The following is a 22778-nucleotide window of genomic DNA, read 5'->3' as shown; positions in this document are numbered from 1 at the left end:
TCAGTTTGTATCAGTTTGGTGTCAGAATGATATCTAATTGACTGATGGACGGTGACTTGCTGGTGACTCTTGTCCATTTGCAATATGTTTAAACAGTGAGGTACCATCACCAAAGTGACATTCTGAAATCAACCCTAACAAGCGATTGAGATTAACCAGAATCACTGCCCAGCCATCCCGAGTTCATCAGGCCAGTCAATGTTGCATTTCTGAAGGATTTTTAAGCTTGTCAAATTTGTGATGGTAAATGCCCATTGAACCAAATTGCAAATGCACGTGCACTTGCAATATGATTCAACAGTGAAAAAACATCACCAAATGGACATGATGAAGTCAACACAACGAGTGATGGAAAGAACAACTATCACTGCCCGGCCATCCTGTGTTCATCAGGCCAGTCAATTTTGCATTTCTGCAGGATTTTTGAGCATGTCACATTTCTTATGGTAAATGCCCATTGAACCATATTGCAAATGCACATGCACTTGCAATATGATTCAACAGTGAAAAAACATCACCAAATGGACATGATGAAGTCAACACAACGAGCGATGGAAAGGAGCAACTATCACTGCCAGGCCATCCTGTGTTCATCAGGCCAGTCAATTTTGCATTTCTGCAGGATTTTTGAGCTTGTCAAATTTCTTATGGTAATAATAATAACAATAATTTATGCCATTTAGCAGACGCTTTTATCCAAAGCGACTTACAGTCATGTGTGCATACATTCTACGTATGGGTGGTCCCGGGAATTGAACCCACTACCCTGGCGTTACAAGCGCCATGCTCTACCAACTGTGCTACAGCAGGACCACTGAACCATATTGCAAATGCACGTGCTCTTGCAATATGATTTAACAGTGAAAAAACATCACCAAATGGACATGATGAAGTCAACACAACGAGCGATGGAAAGGAACAACTATCATTCCCCGGCCATCCTGTGTTCCCATAGCGGGCATTAATATCAGAATGACCGGTAAATGCATTGACAACCATATTTTTATTTTTGGGTTACCAGGTGCCTATTTTCAATCACCAGTTGCACAACAATGCGTATCCATCAGAATATTTTAAACTGTCCAGAAAGCACTCAGGACGGCCCCCACGGATAGAGGGCCATAGTAGGGTGCTCACATCGCGGGCATGGACAATAGGAGTACCGGTAAATGCATTTACAACCATATTTTTATTTTTGGGTTACCAGGTGCCTATTTTCAATCACCAGTTGCACAACAATGCACGTGCATTTGCAATATGATTCTATAGTGAAAAAAACATCACCAAATGGACATGATGAAATCAACACAACGAGTGATGGAAAGGAACAACTATCACTGCCCGGCCATCCCGAGTTCACCACGCCAGTCAATTTTGCATTTCTGCAGGATCTTTGAGCATGTCAAATTTCTTATGGCATTTGGCCCCAAAGAAAGTGACTTATGACTTCCTATGAAATCATATTGCAAATGGACAAATCATATTCCTTATGCACAAGTAAAAAAAACAATTATGATAATAAAATTTTACAAAAGCATTTTCATACAGTTCTTACACATGATTAATTGACATAAAATCGTAACAATTTCGAAAAACGGTCCAGAAAGCACTTTTTTACGAGGGTGATACGTTTTTTTTTAAAGTTCACATTTTCGACTTTTGACTTCCTATGAAATCATATTGTAAATGGACAAAACATATGCCTTATGCGCAAGTAATAAAAAATTAAAATTATTATAATAAATTTGGACAAAAGTATATTCATACAGTTCTTACACATGTGTAATTGACACAAAAATCGAAAGTTTTGAAAAACGGTCCAGAATGCACTTTTTTAGGGGTGTGTGAAGTTTTTTATAAAATGTTGCTATTTTTGACTTTTGACTTTTGACTTCCTATGAAATCATATTGCAAATGGACAAAACATATGCCTTATGCGCAAGTCATTTTTTATTTTTTTATGATAATAAATTTGGACAAAAGTATATTCATACAGTTCTTACACATGTGTAATTGACAAAAAAATCTAAAGAATTTTGAAAAACGGTCCAGAAAGCACTTTTTTAAGGGGTGATACGTTTTTGACAAAAAAATCATTTTTTAAAAATTTTGCTTTTGGATGTTGACTTGGGTTACATTTCCAATATGAAAAACCAAGGTGGAGCGCACTCGCCACCTTTGGATTTTTAAAGTGTTACAACTGGCAATTGCCATATGGCATTTGCAATCAACTTTGCATGAATCATCGCCGAATTGGGTGGTATTGGACATTGTGTATATATATGGTTTGTCCGGTGCCAATGACTTCCCATTCATTTTTGTCCAATTCAGGGGGGTATTCCCTTACTATCATTAAATTGAAGACTTAGTTTTATCAAAGATCCTCTGTAATTAGTATTACGCGATCAAACTGATTAATCATGTTACTGTAATTAACTAGAAAGTCGGGCACCAAGGAAAATATTCAGATTACATGTTATAATTCCGAATATAACCTTTCAGATATTTTCATATCTGATCCAAAGTCTTCTGATTAACCTCTTGCTCCTACCTGACATGCAGGCGTCCCATCTAGACATCTGGAAATGCAAATGCGCTACGCTAAATGCTAATGGTACTAGTTAAAACTCAAACGTTCATTAAAATACACATGCAGGGTATTGAATTAAAGCAACCATTAGAATAGTAGGCCCAAAATGAAGCCTGCCCCACAACGTCATTTGCTTTTGGGTGACAGTGAGAGATCCGTTAGGGTGAGAAGCACAATTCGACCTCAGGTATGTTCCTAAGGTCCTTCCGATCCGTGCAAGCCTAACCCTGACCGTGTGGCATTAACCCTTAACTGTTAAAAGAAGGTGTTTACATCAAACAGTTTGCATTGACTTCTCTCCCCATAGGAATACATTGCCTGCACCCCTAAAATCAACCTGAAGCCTATGTAGGTTATGAATGTCGTATGAACCTGTCTTCGATGACAGTCCATCAGGCCACTACGAGGTCTACCTGTGTTGATTCTAAGCTTCCTGGACCAACCGGAGGGGGTTATAATCACCCTAAAAATGTTTATCCATACCCTGCCTGCAGTTTGATAGACATAGTGCATTCAACCCTGTGTAAATCAGTCAGTTCTTAACGTAAGGATTTAAAACTCAGGATTCTGTAACAGCATACTCCAATGAGGATATGTGTTGACTTATAGCTTCCTGTGCCAACCGGAAGTGCCATAATTGGTGTCTCAGGGGCTGTTTCGAGGGGTTAAAAAAGTCAGATCTTTCCAAAACTTAATATATGTGATTAGGCAACCCCCATGAACTGTAAATCAGTCATTTTTCCCATATAATTTCAAAGGAAAACTAAATCACACACACACAAAGCTTGGAAGTAGGGACCCATTGGGGTGCGTAGAGACATACACTGCCTGCATTAGTTAACATTGTTGGAACTTTTAAAGAACCGTCAGACCTCGAGTTCCGAAACTTTAGAATCCTGTTCTAGACCTCAGGTCGATAGTGCGTGGTGAGTTACGTGGCTCTAGAAGGTTCTCGGACCGAAAAACAGCCTCGTACATTTGCAATGACTTCAATTCATTTTTGCATCACGCAAATGACGACATTTAGAAATGTCCCAGAGTCGCAAGACTCGGTGCATTGCGACCGTCTCGGCCCATATAGACGGACCCCAACGTTCCTGTCCGATAGCTCATTCAAGGACCCCGTAGCAAGCCATGGAAAAAGTGGATTTTCAGCACCAATTAGGGTTTTGCTCGGACACCAAATGACCTATCGAGCCAAAACTTGGGATTCGGGGTTGCCTCAGCTAGGCCTACACATAACATAAGAAATGGACCCGCAGCTAGAACGTAACTACGTGTAATGTTTTTTTTATGGTTTGAACCGAAAGCGTTGTGAATTTTGGGCCAGCTCTGAAGTATGTGATAGTTGGCTACTAAACGAGTTGGAAAAAGTGGGTTTGGTGTCAGTTTGTATCAGTTTGGTGTCAGAATGATATCTAATTGACTGATGGACGGTGACTTGCTGGTGACTCTTGTCCATTTGCAATATGTTTAAACAGTGAGGTACCATCACCAAAATGACAGTCTGAAATCAACCCTAACGAGTGATTGAGATGAACCAGAATCACTGCCCAGCCATCCCGAGTTCATCGGGCCAGTCAATGTTGCATTTCTGAAGGATTTTTAAGCATGACAAATTCGTGATGGTAAATGCCCATTGAACCATATTGCAAATGCACGTGCACTTGCAATATGATTCAACAGTGAAAAAACATCACCAAATGGACATGATGAAGTCAACACAACGAGCAATGGAAAGGAACAACTATCACTGCCTGGCCATCCTGTGTTCCCATAGCGGGCATTAATATCAGAATGACCGGTAAATGCATTGACAACCATATTTTTATTTTTGGGTTACCAGGTGCCTATTTTCAATCACCAGTTGCACAACAATGTGTATCCATCAGAATATTTTAAACAGTCCAGAAAGCACTCAGGACGGCCCCCATAGATAGAGGGCCTTAGTAGGGTACTCCCATAGCGGGCATGGACAATAGGAGTCCCGGTAAATGCATTTACAACCATATTTTTATTTTTGGGTTACCAGGTGCCTATTTTCAATCACCAGTTGCACAACAATACACGTGCATTTGCAATATGATTCTATAGTGAAAAAACATCACCAAATGGAAATAATGAAGTCAACACAACGAGTGATGGAAAGGAACAACTATCACTGCCCGGCCATCCCGAGTTCATCAGGCCAGTCAATTTTGCACTTCTGCAGGATTTTTGAGCATGTCAAATTTCTTATGGCATTTGGCCCCAAAGAAAGTGACTTTTGACTTCCTATGAAATCATATTGCAAATGGACAAATCATATTCCTTATGCACAAGTAAAAAAAAAAAAATATGATAATAACATTTTACAAAAGCATTTTCATACAGTTCTTACACGTGATTAATTGACATAAAATCGTAACAATTTCGAAAAACGGTCCAGAAAGCACTTTTTTACGAGGGTGATATGTTTTTTTTTTAAAGTTCACATTTTCGACTTTTGACTTCCTATGAAATCATATTGTAAATGGACAAAACATATGCCTTATGCACAAGTAAAAAATATTATGATAATAAAATACGACTAAAGTATGTTGATACAGTTCTTATACGTGTGTAATTTGCTGAAAATTCTAAAGACTTTCGAAAAACAGTCCAGAAAGCACTTTTTTAGGGGTGTGTGAAGTTTTTTATAAAATGTTGCTATTTTTGACTTTTGACTTTTGACTTCCTATGAAATCATATTGCAAATGGACAAAACATATGCGTTATGCGCAAGTCATTTTTTATTTATTTATGATAATAAAATTGGACAAAAGTATATTCATACAGTTCTTACACATGTGTAATTGACAAAAAAATCTAAAGAATTTCAAAAAACCGTCCAGAAAGCACTTTTTTAAGGGGTGATACGTTTTTGACAAAAATGTTTGCTTTTGGATGTTGACTTGGGTTACATTTCCAATATGAAAAACCAAGGTGGAGCGCACTCGCCACCTTTGGATTTTTAAAGTGTTACAACTGGCAATTGCCATATGGCATTTGCAATCAACTTTGCATGAATCATCGCCGAATTGGGTGGTATTGGACATTGTGTATATGGTTTGTCCGGTGCCAATGACTTCCCATTCATTTTTGTCCAATTCAGGGGGGTATTCCCTTACTATCATTAAATTGAAGACTTAGTTTTATCAAAGATCCTCTGTAATTAGTATTACGCGATCAAACTGATTAATCATGTAACTGTAATTAACTAGAAAGTCGGGCACCAAGGAAAATATTCAGATTACAAGTTATAATTCCGAATATAACCTTTCAGATATTTTCATATCTGATCCAAAGTCTTCTGATTAATGAATTATTTACTTTACCTCACGTTAGTCTCATCTCAAACGTCATAAATTGTTGATTATCTGCACGAACCCAATCTTCACTTTGAGTCATCCATACATCAATTGTCTTGAATCATTCATTTATTACTTACTACGTATTTCACAGAAATGCATAAACAAACAAACAAACTTGGTAAATGTGGTTACATGAAATGATAGGAGAATGTGCCCCTAGTGGGCTAAACCGGCATCGCGGCTTGGTGGACAAAAAGGGAAGTGGGGGTCGACTGAGATGAGACACGACAGAGTTAATCATTATAACAATTGAAATGCTAATCCTTTGCACGTGAACGCTCACTCATTCGGGAACAATTGCAATCAATATATATATTTACGCTCAGTGTGTCGTCTTGATCGCTGTTGAAATTTGTTTCTTTTTTAGAATTGTCCGTCTCTCTCCCACGTTCTCTCTGTTGAGTTTAGAGTGGATTGTTCAGAGTGACATTCATTCATTAATTATAGAATGAATGTTTCGGCGGTTGTCGTTCTTCGCGTTCAATGATACCGAATTCCTAGCTGCAGACTAGTAATTAATATCAAAGACTTGTTCTTATTCTGTCGGTATCGATAGTCTAAGAGTTTAACCACGTGGTATGGTTAAAAGATTCAGCAATGGTCTACAACCTTTGTACCCTCGTAATGGAGGAAAACATGGTCTTACTGAGACTTTCTCAAAGTTGGGTTTTATTTGGAATTGCAGAAAAGGGCTGTCCCAGGATGCCTGACACTAACTGGACTCAGGGGCGGTCCTCTGATTTAGTTAACTTCTTGCGTCGAGTCAACCCGGATCCGGGATCGTGACTACAGTCTCAAGCCCATTACCATAACGCAACGTTAACTATTCATGAAAATCGCAAATGAAATGAAATAAATATGCTAGCTCTCAAGCTTAGCCTTTTGTTAACAACACTGTCATCTCAGATTTTCAAAAATATGCTTCTCAACCATAGCAAAACAAGCATTTGTGTAGAAACATTTAGCGTTAGCATAGCATTTAGCGTTAGCATTCAGCAGGCAACATTTTCACAAAAAACAGAAAACAATTCAAATAAAATCATTTACCTTTGAAGAACTTCAGATGTTTTCAATGAGGAGACTCTCAGTTAGATAGCAAATGTTCAGTTTTTCCTGAAAGAATATTTGTTTAGGAGAAATCAGTCCGTTTTCTGCGTCATGTTTGGCTACCAAAAAAAAAACGAAAATTCAGTTATAAAAACACCGAACTGTTTCCAAAATAACTCCATAATATTGACTGAAACATGGCAAACGTTGTTTAGAATCAATCCTCAAGGTGTTTTTCTACATATCTCTTCGATGATATATAGTTCGTGGAAGTGTGCTTTCCCCTCTGAATCGCATGGGAAAATGGCTGCAGCTGAAAATTACGCACCAATTTAGACAAAGGACACCGGGCGGACCCCTGGCAAATGTAGTCTCTTATGGCCAATCTTCCAATCAAAACTGCAAAGATATTATCTGTGAGTGCCACAGGACTCATGCTACAGGCGAAACCAAGATGAAACCTCAAACAGGAAATGAGCAGAATTTTTTAGGCTCTGTTTTTCCATCGTCTCCTTATATGGCTGTGAATGTGCCATGAACGAGCTTATGCTCTCTACCGTTCGTCCAATATGTCTGCAGCATTGTGACGTATTTGTAGGCATATCATTGGAAGATTGACCATAAGAGACTACAATTGCCAAGTGTCCCGCACGGTGTCTGCGTGGAAATTGGTGCGCAAAAGTCAGCTACCAGTATTTTTCCATCCGAATCAGAGAACAAAGAAGGCTTCTAGGACTGCCATTTCAATGAAGAGATATATGACAAAACTCCTTGAGGATTGATTCAAACAACGTTTTCCATGTTTCAGTCGATATTATGGAGTTAATTCGGAAAAAAAGTTTGACGTGTAGGTGACTGAATTTTCGGTTAGTTTCGGTAGCCAAATGCATAGTAACAAAACGGAACGATGTGTCCTACACAAGAATCTTTCAGGAAAAACTGGACATCTGCTATGTAACTGAGAGTCTCCTCATTGAAACATCTGAAGTTCTTCAAAGGTAAATTATTTTATTTGATCCCTTTGCTGGTTTTTGTGAATATGTTGCGTGCTAAATGCTAATGCTAAATGCTAAGCTAGCTATCACCACTCTTACACAAATGATTGATTTTCTCTGGTTCTAAAGCATATTTTGAAAATCTGAGATGACAGGATTGTTAAGAAAAGGATAAGCTTGAGAGCAGGCATATTTATTTCATTTCATTTGCGATTTTTAGAAATCGCTAATGTTGCGTTATGGTAATGAGCTTGAGGCTGTAGTAACGCGACCGCATGTGGGATGGGGCGGACTATGAGGTTAATGTTCGGCGTTGTTAGCATATTGCATCTCTGCAAAAGCTTGCCCCAAAGCGAGTTCAAGTACAATTTCGACACATTTATTTTGGTTTTGTTGACCTCTATTCTGTCAGTATGCCTTCTCTGTTGTGATAGTCTTGAATGTACTTGTCTTTGCTCTCTTGATCTGTGACCAATGCAGGATAGCCTGAAGCCATTTGCTTGCATCTCAAGAAGGTCTTGATGTACTCTTTAAAGAATCGTATTTGTCTTGAAACTCTTGGTACATTTCCCCAAAAGTATTTCGGGTTAGGACACACATGGCCTGGGGCACAAAGCAAGATTTACAACCATGGTCTCAACCCTGTCAATCTGTGTGCATCCATCTCAATGATAAGACCCAAACACCTTCTCACCCCTATTCAAAGCATGTTGAATAAAAATGTCTTTATCCTGGGCCAAGTACTCCAACCATTGAATGGACCCACTAGAGCATGATTTGAATTGGTGTCGGAAGTTGTCAGGCAAGGGCATAGCTATAGATGCTGTAGGTAGAAAGTGTGTACGATAGGTTTTCATGCATGCCGATGCAATAGTTGTACAACTCCAGGGGTCAATGCCTGCATCTTTGATTACCTCTTCTCTGAATCTGAGGCATCCGTCACGCACTATAACCGCATCATTGTCACAGTATGATTCCATCTCTTTATGGAAATCAAAGGTGATATGTCTTACTGTCTCGTACCACATCATGAATCTCTCACGCTGTTTGGGAGACATTTGATCACACCCGTACATTTCGGGGCTGGGATAAGATCCGATATAATGTAGATTCTCCTCAGATGTGAAGAAGTGGGGAAACCAGCCTTTCACAGAGTTTTCAAAACGCAAGGCCTCTGGCATTTGAGCCAATCTCATGGGTAAGAAGCTTAAACTGTCAATGTATCTCTGGTTGAATTCGGGGTCTACAAAACACAAGATTTTACTACCTTGAGCTATGACACTGGGTGCAACGCCTTGCTGTATCAAGTGGTTCAGAAGAAGGTAGGAGTCATAGGCTCTAGAATTGTGCGCTATAAACGTGAAGTTTCTGTACTGGGGTTTTCTAAAAATGTTTTCGAAAAAGCAGTGCACAATTGGGTCCCTCTGCCGACCACTTTTCACCCTTGAAAGTCATGGTAAATACAAAAATAGGCTAATTAACCCCTGATTGCTGATTTGTCTCAAAATCATAGAACACGTATTTCTCTGAATGTTCATCTTCAGCCAAGGGCTGAATATAACACTCGTGTGGCACTTCCTGAACCACTTCAGCGTCTCTACTTTTCAAAGGCCCTTTACAAATTGGGAAATGTATTATTCCACACATATTAGGTTTAGGGCTGTCTATTTGTACCTTTTTGGGATAGGGGGCAGCATTTTGACTTTTGGATGAATAGCATGCCCATAGTGAACTGCCTCCTACTCTGTTCCAGATGCTAATATATGCATATTATTATTAGTATTGGATAGAAAACACTCTGAAGTTTCTAAAACTGTTTGAATGATGTCCGTGAGTATAACAGAACTCATATGGCAGGCAAAAACCTGAGAACAATCCAACCAGGAAGTGGGACCTCTGAGGTTTGTAGTTTTTCAAAGCTTGGCCTACCGAATACACATTGAGATATGGATAAAGTTGCACTTCCTACGGCTTCCACTAGATGTCAACCGTCTTTCGAAACTTGAATGAGGATTCTGCTATAAAGGAAGGGCTCATGAGACCTCTTTGAGTCAGTGGTCTGGCAGAGATCCTTGGTCTCTCGGAGTTACCTCTCGTACCAGTGCATTTCTGAGGACAAAGGAATTCTCCGGTTGGAACATTATTGATGTTTTATGTTAACTTCTTGGTGACAGGGGGCAGTATTTTCAAGTCTGGATGAAATGCATGCCCAAATTCAACTGCCTGCTACTCATCCCCAGAAGATAAAATATGCATAATATTATTATATTTGGGTAGTAAACACTCTGAAGTTTCTAAAACTGTTTGAATCACGTCTGTGAGTATTACATAACTTATTTAGCAGGCGAAACCCCGAGGACAAACCATTCAGATTTTTTTTTTAGGTCACTCTCTTTTCAATATACGATTTCATTGGGAATCCAGATTTCTAAGGGACCTTCTTGCAGTTCTTATCACTTCCACTGGATGTCAACAGTCTTTAGAAACTGGTTGAGGTTATTCCTTTGTGTAATGAAGAAGTACGGCCATCTTGAACGAGGGTCACTTGAAGCGTACTGTTAGAGGCGAGTGACCAGAAAGCTACAGTTTGTTTTCCTCCTGTATAGAACACAAATCATCCCGTCTTCAATTTTATCAATTATTTACGTTGAAAAAGACCTAAAGTTGCATTACAAAAGTAGTTTGAAATGTTTTGGCAAAGTTTACAGGTAACTTTTGAGATATTTTGTAGTCACGTTGCGCAAGTTGGAATCAGTGTTTATCTAGATCAAACGCTCCAAATAAATGGACATTTTAGATATATATCGACGGAATTAATCGAACAAAACACATTCATTCATTGAGATAGAATTGGCTCAACAAAATGTGTGGTTCTTGTGACATTTTGACATCAATGAATGAGAATAGGTAATCAGTGTTGCAGATTTCAGTGACTAATCTGTGATCGCTACATATATTTCTGGACTTGTAAATTGATAATACCCATTGATTCTTGAAGAATATCACTTATAAATGCCTAATGAGCTGAGTTCAACTGTCGTAGCCCATCACAACCCAGAATATAAGATTGTTTTATTCCATTGTTGGTAAACAACATAATTGTTAACAAAAACTGTATAGCCTCAAAACATGATTAAAACTATCATTTTGATATCATGTACGGTCAGTTCTTAAATCCATGGCCTGTCTATGAACTTGAGAGTGGTTACATTTCTCCAGCCCCATTCTTCAGCTTTTTTCCAAAACACTGGCAGGGTGGCAACTTTGTTATTGTTTGAATTGCAGATTGCCCCTTTTAATAGTAACCGTTATGTAATGAATACGTTCTTTATTAAATACTATGTGTACTGTTTCCCTAGTCACACAATGACGCACTTGACAATATGAAATAAAACAAGAAAGATAATGATTTCATGCTTCTTCATCAGTTTAATAGGTTTGCATAATGTCTATGATAGTGTAGAGAGAAAGAACATGCAGTTCATGAAAGTAGCCTATATGATAATGAGACAGACCCTATTGGTTCCCTTTAGATAAAACTATTGAATATTCCATGCAGGTAAATAAGAACACTTCAAAAGACTTCATTCTTCAAGACCTAATCTAAGTGGTTCTTCTTGTCACACTCAGAGTCATGGCAGCCACACTTATCAATGTAAATGTAGGACTGCATGATCTTCTTCCCGTTAGGGCAGACCATCTCCACCTTCCTCTCACTGGTAGACATCTCTTGACAGCAGGAGCAGGAGTGCATCAGGGTGTTTTTCTCTGCAGAGTACCTAGCAAACAGGACACACAAACAACACTGTCAGAAACAGTACCACATTTATTCTGCTATAGGTCACCTCCCATTGAATTCTCACCCTTCAATCCAATTCCCCACTTACACATTTCTAAAAAGACCCAAATGCATGTTGCGTTTGTTTCTGTGTGCTTTTTTGGCGTGTGTTGTGTTCTTATTTAGAGTTTGTACTCACATAGAAGATGTTCCACAGGATCCCCCGCAGGCTGAGATTTCCACCGGCACAGAGGACCTGCAGTTATTCACCTCTAGGTAGGTGGTGGTGTTCTTCACATCACAGTGACTGATTAAAGTGCCTGTGGAGGTAGACAGAGTTAAGGAGGACATTTTAAAGTGATGAGTTTCCCCCTTCCTATGTAAAGATGGACTAAAGATGAGCAACTTGAAAAAGTACATCACATCTATATTCAGTTTCATCTACAGTAACTCAACATTGATTTATTGTGTCATAAGAGGTCAGGCTCATAAGAGGTTATGTTCAAAAGAGGTTATGTTCATAAGAGGTCAGGTTCATAAGAGGTTATGTTTGACTAGTAGATCTGATGTATAAACAGAAATACAACACAAATCATGAATATTTAGAAATGAATCATTATATTGTTTTAACTTACAGGTTGTGCAACATCCATTTGCATCAGTTTTCTCAGTTCCCTGTCAAAAAGAATAGTGTACAGCTCAATTTGGATATGACTAGTTACAGTCTATTGAGCTAGAGAACACAGTATAGATGTTATAATGGAAAACTATGATCATCTATGAATATGTTACTCAGGTGTAAATTCAATATAACCTCCAAGTTACTATCAAATGAAGCAAGCAGTATATTTAGGAATAGTTACTTTACTTCAAACAAACACATTCAACCAGTTTCCTCATCTACTTACAGGGACACAGTCCTCTGGACGGAACACTGGGCATTTAAATTTGGATTCCACAACGATGAACTGGCTGTTTGTCTTGGTGCATTCATACTTCACACAGCGGTCACTAGGGGGCGACCAAAACTCCCCAAGCTGTCAAGTAGCAAAAAAAAGAAATATGTACATCATTATTCAAAAATGTAAACAAGCATTACAATTCTTAAGCATTTACATCTTTAACATTTAATGATCATTTATGATGCATTTATTAACATTTTTAAGCATTTATATGTTCTCATTAGGGAATCAATATTTAGGTTTATTTCATGCAAAATGTACAAATTATTTATTGTAATACTGCTGTATTCTGCCTGCAAAGAAATGTCACTTCTCACCGTGTATTCAGTATTGTTGTGGACACAAACAGGTTTGGGCACTGAAAGAACACACAATAAAAGGGTCAGACAATGGTTGAGACATAACAGATGTTGAACATGGTCCAATGACAGGGTCCAATGACAGGGTCCAATGACAGGGTCCAATGACAGGGTCCAATAACATGGTCCAATGACAGGGTCCAATAACAGGGTCCAATGACATGGTCCAATGACAGGGTCCAATAACATGGTCCAATGACATGGTCCAATGACAGGGTCCAATAACATGGTCCAATAACATGGTCCAATGACATGGTCAGTATAAAGGCTTCATAAACACTACAGAAATGACAAATCATCTATAACCATGTGGCATAACTGTATGACATAACCCACTGTGTCAAATTAGACAAACCTTTACAAATGGTGGCATAAGCACTGCTTAATAAAAGCCTTATGAATAATGAACCTATATTTATTGTAATAGTAGTTAAGTATTGAGTTAGATTATATATTGTAGCTATCACAATAGTTATTTCAAATAATTTGCACATCCTTACACTGTATTGAAATGTCTTTATTATTTTGGAACTTCTATCAGTGTAATGTTTACTGTTAAATTTTATTGTTCATTTCACTTGTGTTTATTATCTACTTCACTTGCTTTGGCAATGTTAACGTATGTTTCCCTTGCCAATAAAGACCTCAAATGTAATTTAATTGGTGTGACAAAGGCATTTCTTAACACACCTGCTAAATGTCGTTGTTGTTAATTTTAAGGTTGGAATCAACATGCAGAACCTCCAGCAGAAAGAGAGGTAAGAACCCATTGGTCCTCCAGCTCAGGGACAAGCTATACTCATCACAGTCCCGTGATTATGTCACAGAGTTATGGCACATTTATGAACCCTTTATAAAGCACGTTATAGATGCTTTGTAACACATTTATACACTAATCAGTCCGGTGTTCAATGTAATTACATTGCTGGACTTTTGTGAAACTTTTATGTATTTAAATTGATTTGAAAATGTACAAATAAAAGGAAATGTATGGTTTAAACAGGTCTTTAATGTGTATTTGTTTTAGCTGTTAGTGATAATTCCCAGATTGTTTATACGTTGATGTTCCCATCATTAAGCTTTTATGTGTGTGTTGTGAATGGCCAAAGAGGACTGACTCTACAGTGAATACAGCATTATATGATATAGAGTCTATATGGATGTATTGGGAATGGCCAAAGAGGACTGACTCTACAGTGAATACAGCATTATATGATATAGAGTCTATATGGATGTATTGGGAATGGCCAAAGAGGACTGACTCTACAGTGAATACAGCATTATATGATATAGAGTCTATATGGATGTGTTATGAATGGCCAAAGAGGACTGACTCTACAGTGAATACAGCATTATATGATATAGAGTCTATATGGATGTATTGGGAATGGCCAAAGAGGTCTGACTCTACAGTGAATACAGCATTATATGATATAGAGTCTATATGGATGTATTATGAATGGCCAAAGAGGACTGACTCTACAGTGAATACAGCATTATATGATATAGAGTCTATATGGATGTATTATGAATGGCCAAAGAGGACTGACTCTACAGTGAATACAGCATTATATGATATAGAGTCTATATGGATGTATTATGAATGGCCAAAGAGGACTGACTCTACAGTGAATACAGCATTATATGATATAGAGTCTATATGGATGTATTGGGAATGGCCAAAGAGGACTGACTCTACAGTGAATACAGCATTATATGATATAGAGTCTATATGGATGTATTGGGAATGGCCAAAGAGGACTGACTCTACAGTGAATACAGCATTATATGATATAGAGTCTATATGGATGTATTGGGAATGGCCAAAGAGGACTGACTCTACAGTGAATACAGCATTATATGATATAGAGTCTATATGGATGTATTTATGAATGGCAAAGAGGACTGCTCTGTCAAACAGTGTTACAAGACATGTATATGATATAGCTTAGTCCATCTGATGACTTATGAACCATGATGACTCTACATGATCACAGGTTACTGGTATTTAACATATTTACATATACATATATGATATATTTATTTACATATATTAACTATAAACATATACCATTTACTGTTGGGTGACATGGTATTTAACATGACTCAACAAGTCAGAATTATTGGGCATTTACCATTTATATTCCTCAAATGTTATTTTAAACCTCACTAACTAACAAAGAAAGACTGGACCATGGTCCATCAGTGAATACAGATTATTGAATGTGACTAACGGACTGTCATTTAGAGAGAATGGCCTTCAGCACAACATGTCACCCTTTATAAAACACAAGTTTATATTATATTCCACACAGTGTTTTATGTCACATTTGACATCGGTGATTATGTCACAGAGTTATGGCACATTTATGAACCCTTTATAAAGCACGTTATAGATGCTTTGTAACACATTTATGTAGTGCTTATGAAGGCTTTATGAAATAGCAATAATGAAGAGCTGTTTGGTGCTTCATTCCACTCCTTGTCATATGCCAAACATTTAGCACAAGCAGACTTGTACCCGGGTTACCTGGTAGCACGTTAAGGTGCCTCTCTATCCTGTCTCTACTCACCACATGTATTTTTCTGACAGCAGTCCACCGTCTTGTTGACCAACACCTCACCGTACTTCTTACAGGTAACAATTTCTTGGGGCGGACATTTCACTGGTTCACACTGGACACTCAGTGTGTCAGCATTACACGTGCACTTCTGGCAGTTACTGTACCAAGTCTCACCAAACTGTGTTGGGACAAAACAAACACTGTTAGCAGAGACTTCAAATGTATTAAGAAGAGGACTGGCCACCCCTCAGAAACTGGTTCCTCTCTTGGTTTATTCCTAGGTTTCTGCCTTCTAGGGAGTTTTTCCTAGCCACTGTCTTTCTGCCTCTGCATTGCTTGCTCTTTGAGTTTTAGGCTGGGTATGTGTAAAGGCTTTGTTGCTGCTGATGATGAAAAAAGGGCTTTATCAAATACATTTGATTGATTATTATAACAATAGGGCTCCAGCCTCTTCAGGGCTGGACAACTTACAAGCCCCAATGAAACTAGTAAACTGATTAAAATAATGGGGGTTCTATACAGAACCTTTTTGTGGGCCATAATGTGAAGTGAGCAGTTGAACCATTTCTTCTGACAGATTCATTGTGGTATACATCCACATTATTACCTGTTTGGGTTTTCCATCAGGTCCTGTGCATCCTTGGAGGGAAAATAAGATCTTAGGTCATACATGCTGGTACTTTAAGACACAATTAAACAATGTATTCCTCAAACTGACACATCCTTACCACAGTCACGAACACAGGTGTCAGAGAATGTGTTGAACAAGATGGTACCCTCAGGGCAGAAACAGCCCTCCATGAATGAGTCACATACAACGTCACGGGTCATTTGTGCTCCTTGACATGGATGCACATATTTGTCATTGTATCTATGGTAAGAAAAAACAATTAATTACAGACTAGAAACTTTGGAATATAATGGAAACAAGTGGTGTATTTACAAGTGTAAAATAATGAGATGGGAATGAGGTGAGATGGGAATGAGAATTAGATGTGAATGAGATGGGAATGAGATGAGAAGAGATGAGAATGAGATGAGATGGGATTGAGATGCGATGAGATGGGAATGAGAATGAGATGGGGATGAGAATTAGATGGGAATGAGATGGGATGAGATGGGAATGAGATGAGATGGGAATGAGATGGGAATGAGAATGAGATGAGATGAGATGGGAATGAGATGGGAAACTGGATGAGATGGGATTAATGAGATTTCTGAGATGGGAATGAGATGGAATGAGAATGAGATGAGATGAGATTTGAATTTTAGATGGGAATGAGATGAGATGGGATTGGGAATGATGATGAGAAAGGGCTTGATGAGATGAAATGAGATGGATTATGAGAATGAGATGGGATGGGAATGAGATGAGAAGAGAATGAGATGAGATGGGAATGAGATGAGAAGAGAATAAGATGAGATGGGAATGAGATGAGAATGAGATGAGATGGGATGAGATTGAGATGAGATGGGAATGAGATGAGATGAGATGGGAATGAGATGGGAATGAGAATGAAATGAGATGAGATTGAGATGAGATGGGAATGAGATGAGATGAGATGGGAATGAGAATGAGATGGGGATGAGAATTAGATGGGAATGAGATGAGATGAGATGAGAATGAGATGAGAATGAGATGAGATGAGATGGGAATGAGATGAGATGGGAATGAGATGAGATGGGAATGAGATGAGAATGAGATGAGATGGGAATGAGATGAGAATAAGATGAAAATGAAAATGAGATTGAAATGAGATGAGAATTTGATGGGAATGAGATGAGAATGAGATGAGATCAGAATGAGAATAAGAATGAGATGAGATGGGAATGAGATGAGATGGGAATGAGATTGAGATGAGATGGGAATGAGATGAGATGAGATGGGAATGAGATGGGATGAGATGGGAATGAGATGAGATGGGATGGGAATGAGATGAGAAGAGAATGAGATGGGAATGAGATGGGAATGAGATGGGATGGGAATGAGATGAGATGAGATGGGAATGAGATGGGAATGAGATGAGAATGGGATGGGAATGAGATGGGAATGAGATGGGAATGAGATGGGATGGGAATGAGATGAGATGAGATGGGAATGAGATGGGATGAGATGGGAATGAGATGAGATGGGAATGAGATGGGAATGAGAATGAGATGAGATGAGATGGGAATGAGATGGGAATGAGATGAGATGGGATGGGAATGAGATGAGATGAGATGGGAATGAGATTGGAATGAGAATGAGATGAGATGAGATGGGAATGAGATGGGAATGAGATGAGATGGGATGGGAAGAGATGAGATGAGATGGGAATGAGATGAGATGAGAATGAGATGGGAATGAGAATGAGATGGGATGGGAATGAGATGAGAAGAGAATGAGATGAGATGGGAATGAGATGAGAAGAGAATGAGATGAGATGGGAATGAGATGAGAATGAGATGAGATGGGAATGAGATTGAGATGAGATGGGAATGAGATGAGATGAGATGGGAATGAGATGGGAATGAGAATGAAATGAGATGAGATTGAGATGAGATGGGAATGAGATGAGATGGGAATGAGATGAGATGGGAATGAGATGAGATGGGAATGAGATGGGAATGAGATGAGATGGGATGAGATGAGATGGGAATGAGATGAGAAGAGAATGAGATGAGATGGGAATGAGATGAGAAGAGAATGAGATGAGATGGGAATGAGATGAGAAGAGAATGAGATGAGATGGGAATGAGATGAGAAGAGAATGAGATGAGATGGGAATGAGATGAGATGGGAATGAGATGAGAATGAGATGAGATGGGAATGAGATGAGAATGAGAATGAGATGAGATGGGAATGAGATGAGAATGAGAATGAGATGAGATGGGAATGAGATGAGAATGAGAATGAGATGAGATGGGAATGAGATGAGAAGAGAATGAGATGAGATGGGAATGAGATGAGAAGAGAATGAGATGAGATGGGAATGAGATGAGAATGAGAATGAGATGAGATGGGAATGAGATGAGATGAGAATGAGATGAGATGGGAATGAGATGAGATGAGAATGAGATGAGAATGAGAATGAGATGGGAATGAGATGAGAATGAGAATGAGATGAGATGGGAATGAGATGAGATGAGAATGAGATGAGAAGAGATGGGAATGAGATGAGAAGAGAATGAGATGAGATGAGAATGAGATGAGATGGGAATGAGATGAGAATGAGATGAGATGGGAATGAGATGAGATGGGAATGAGATGAGAATGGGAATGAGAATGTAATGAGTATCAGATTAGATGGGAATGAGATGAGAATGAGAATGAGAATGTAATGAGTATCAGATTAGATGGTAATGAGATGAGAATGAGAATGAGATGTGATGGGAATGAGATGAGAATGAGATGAGATGGGAATGAGATGAGATGGGAATGAGATGGATACCTTGAATTGCATGTTGGCTGGATAGTAGAGCCACATGCCTTATACACTTTGGTCTTAGGGCATGACAGTTCTGTAATATGGTCAAGATGGAATGAAAGACAAAACAGTAAGTATACAATTTGTAAATGCAGGTTGTCAAAATACAAATAATTAATGTAAATCATAAAGTTATTAGAATGATTTAAAACCGTGTTAACATCTATCTTGCATCCGAAATTGGATCCTATTCCCTACTTAGATCACTACTTATGGCAGGAGCCTGGTCAAAAGCAGTGCACTATGTAGGGAATAGGATCCCATTGGGGACACAGGTCTTATTGGATATGAAAGTCCTTCCCTACCACATGTTCCATTGGTTGATTTCCTCCAGTCGATACAGACTCCAGCTGCTGCACACCTCACGGCGTAGGCTTCCAGGCTGGAGCAGCCGATTGAGATATTTGGCATGTGGCAGACATCAAACTTACAGGCCTCGAAGAAGGGTTGACGTGGGATAACGTCATGACATTGCTTAAAGACCCTTCCAAAATAAAGAACCCATTTAAGTTATTATATCGGCCTAACCCAAATGGGGCATTTAACATGTCACAACAGATCACTTACAAATATTGATTACTGTCTCTTTATGTTATTACAAGGTTACACGTCTTACGGGCTATGTATGATGTCACAGATTGATGTCTTTCCTGACGGGCAGGTTGGAGGCGTGGGGGTAGGTGGGGTAGGTAGGATAACGGGTTGCCGTTCACAGTAGGGTTTTTTAACATCAGGAATCTTCCATTCATGAGCCATCCCAGGACATGATGGGTCAATCTTTCCATTCGGTAATCTGCAATCGTTTTTCCTGATATTGTCACAGGTACCTTTATAAAGGTACAATAAATATGGGAATGAGAGAAAACACCAGTTATTTTATGTCAGAAACAGCTGCTCCTAACTTTAAGCCTACCTACAGTATCTTTTAATTGGTAATGCTATCATTGTAACTGCACAGTGAACTCTTTAAGGCCATAGACATGCAAAAACACACAACAAAATAACATTAAATCATTGCAACAAATGTTCAGTTTACTCAGAGTACTACAAGCTGTTCATCTGATTCATACTTAAAGTGTTTTTGGTCTACACAATGGATGTATCCCAAATGGGACCCTATTCTCCCTGGTTAAAAGGAGTGCACTACAATGGGACCCTATTCCCCCTGGTTAAAAGGAGTGCACTACAATGGGACCCTATTCCCCCTGGTTAAAAGGAGTGAACTACAATGGGACCTTATTCCCCCTGGTTAAAAGGAGTGCACTACAATGGAACCCTATTCCCCCTGGTTAAAAGGAGCGCACTACAATGGGACCCTATTCCCCCTGGTTAAAAGGAGTGCACTACAATGGGACCCTATTCCCCCTGGTTAAAAGGAGTGCACTACAATGGGACCCTATTCCCCCTGGTTAAAAGGAGTGCACTACAATGGGACCCTATTCCCCCTGGTTAAAATAGTGAACTACAATGGGACCCTATTCCCCCTGGTTGAAAGGAGTGTACTACAATGGGACCCTATTCCCCCTGGTTAAAATGAGTGCACTACAATGGGACCCTATTCCCCCTGGTTAAAAGGAGTGTACTACAATGGGACCCTATTCCCCCTGGTTAAAAGGAGTGCACTACAATGGGATCCTATTCCCCCTGGTTAAAAGGAGTGCATTACAATATGATCCTATTCCCCATGGTTAAAAGGAGTGAACTACAATGGGACCCTATTCCCCCTGGTTAAAAGGAGTGCACTACAATGGGATCCTATTCCCCCTGGTTAAAAGGAGTGCACTACAATGTGATCCTATTCCCCCTGGTTAAAAGGAGTGAACTACAATGGGACCCTATTCCCCCTGGTTAAAAGAAGTGCACTACATTGGGACCCTATTCCCCCTGGTTAAAAGGTGGTTAAAAGGAGTGCACTACAATGGGATCCTATTCCCCCTGGTTAAAAGGAGTGCATTACAATGTGATCCTATTCCCCCTGGTTAAAAGGAGTGAACTACAATGTGATCCTATTCCCCCTGGTTAAACGGAGTGCACTACATTGGGACCGTATCCCCCCTGGTTAAAAGAAGTGCACTACATTGGGAACAGTGTGCCATTTGGAATGCAGTACAGCCTACATACTTACCACACTGCCCCTCTGTGTTGTTGTGGAATAGGGAGTTTGGCAGGGTTACACTGAACATAAGGGACTTAAACATCACTGTTGCTTTAATGGCAGGGATCTTCAACAGTAACTCTACCCCAGTGCTGGTGATCATGAGGTCTTCATTAGAAAAGGTTGGGAAGATCTGATTTCCATTGATGTAAACCTTGTGAATGATAAGGAAAAACATTACATTATGAATGAGAATAGAGAACAGAATAACATTAGAACAATTTAGATAAGATATGAACGGTTTCCTGAACTAAATGAAGTCACAAGGAGAGTTGGTTGTCTGTTAATCATTTGTCAATATAATGAAATTCTTTGAAATGTCATGGGAATGTTTCAGATACCTTGATGATGCTTTTGAGTTAATGTGATGGCATCATCAAAGTGGTTAACCAATATGTGATGTTGCTAAATAACTATTTGTAACTACTGTAGTGTAGTACTGCAAATTACATTTGTCGTTGTCGGCAAGATCAGATTTCCCTATTAATCAATACCCCCACGTTACAAAAAGTAAATAAGTAAATAGTAGATTTCAAAATATGAAGCTAGATTATTTTAAGTCTTAAAGTGGTATGAGAATGTCTATCTCAAATAATGTCTGTATCAAAGAATGTCTGTATCAAAGAATGTCTATATCAAATAATGTTTGTATCAAAGAATCTCTGTATCAAAGAATGTCTATCTCAAATAATTTCTATCTCAAAGTGTACTTTTTCAAAGTGTATAAATGTGAACAATAGCACAGTTATAATTACCATATTTGTTGTCACATTTAATCTCTTCGGAGTAAGAACAATTTTATAGGACTTGTAATTCACAATCAGAGACTGAGGGCAGGTCGCATGTCCAGACGGATCGCAGTTATAGTTGTCGATGATGACACTGAAGTTCTGTCGAGGAACTATTTCTTTAATCAAAACGTAGGTGCAGTTTTCCTGGAAACTGTAATATTGGCCATCAAATGTGACGTAATGAGGGTCTCCCCATCCATAGCATATACCTGAGAGATAGAACAGAAGAAGGTAACAAATAAATAGATCTCTCATCAATACAATAGTTTAAAGTCCTACTCCAGTGTCCTTTTCACCTCATTTAACACCTGATTTGTTGAACTCAACAGTATCCTCATGAAATGCCACAAGCTGATAACATCACAATGTCACTATCAGATCAGACCAAGGGTGCAACTTTCACTGGGGATGGGGGGTGGACGGGGGCATGTCTCCCCCACTTTCTGAAATTTCAGTTTTGTTCCCCCCCAGTTGTGTCATTGTAAAGTGATACAAAACAAGGCAATGCTTTAGGACCATGCGCTTTAGGACCATGCGGACCCCTCTGAGTGGTCCAGTAGGCTGTTTGGAGGGTTTATGCGACTGGATACAAATAATAATGATAATGATTATGCCCCCCCCCCCCCACTTCTAAAACCAAAGTTGCGCCACTGGATCAGACCAACTCCTTGAAGTTTG

General features: G+C 39.0%; 1 pseudogene; it reads right to left on the bottom strand.

Annotated features, from left to right (window-relative positions):
- Positions 1–22202, bottom strand: part of LOC127908416 (mucin-2-like) — a 78105-nt pseudogene extending 55903 nt beyond the window's left edge.
- Between the last annotated feature and the right edge of the window lie 576 nt (positions 22203–22778).

This window comes from Oncorhynchus keta, chromosome 17 (assembly GCF_023373465.1).
Source record: "Oncorhynchus keta strain PuntledgeMale-10-30-2019 chromosome 17, Oket_V2, whole genome shotgun sequence".
Classification (NCBI taxonomy): Eukaryota; Metazoa; Chordata; class Actinopteri; order Salmoniformes; family Salmonidae; genus Oncorhynchus; species Oncorhynchus keta.
Note: the sequence above shows the minus strand (reverse complement) of the source record. Positions and strands in the feature narration are given on the sequence as shown.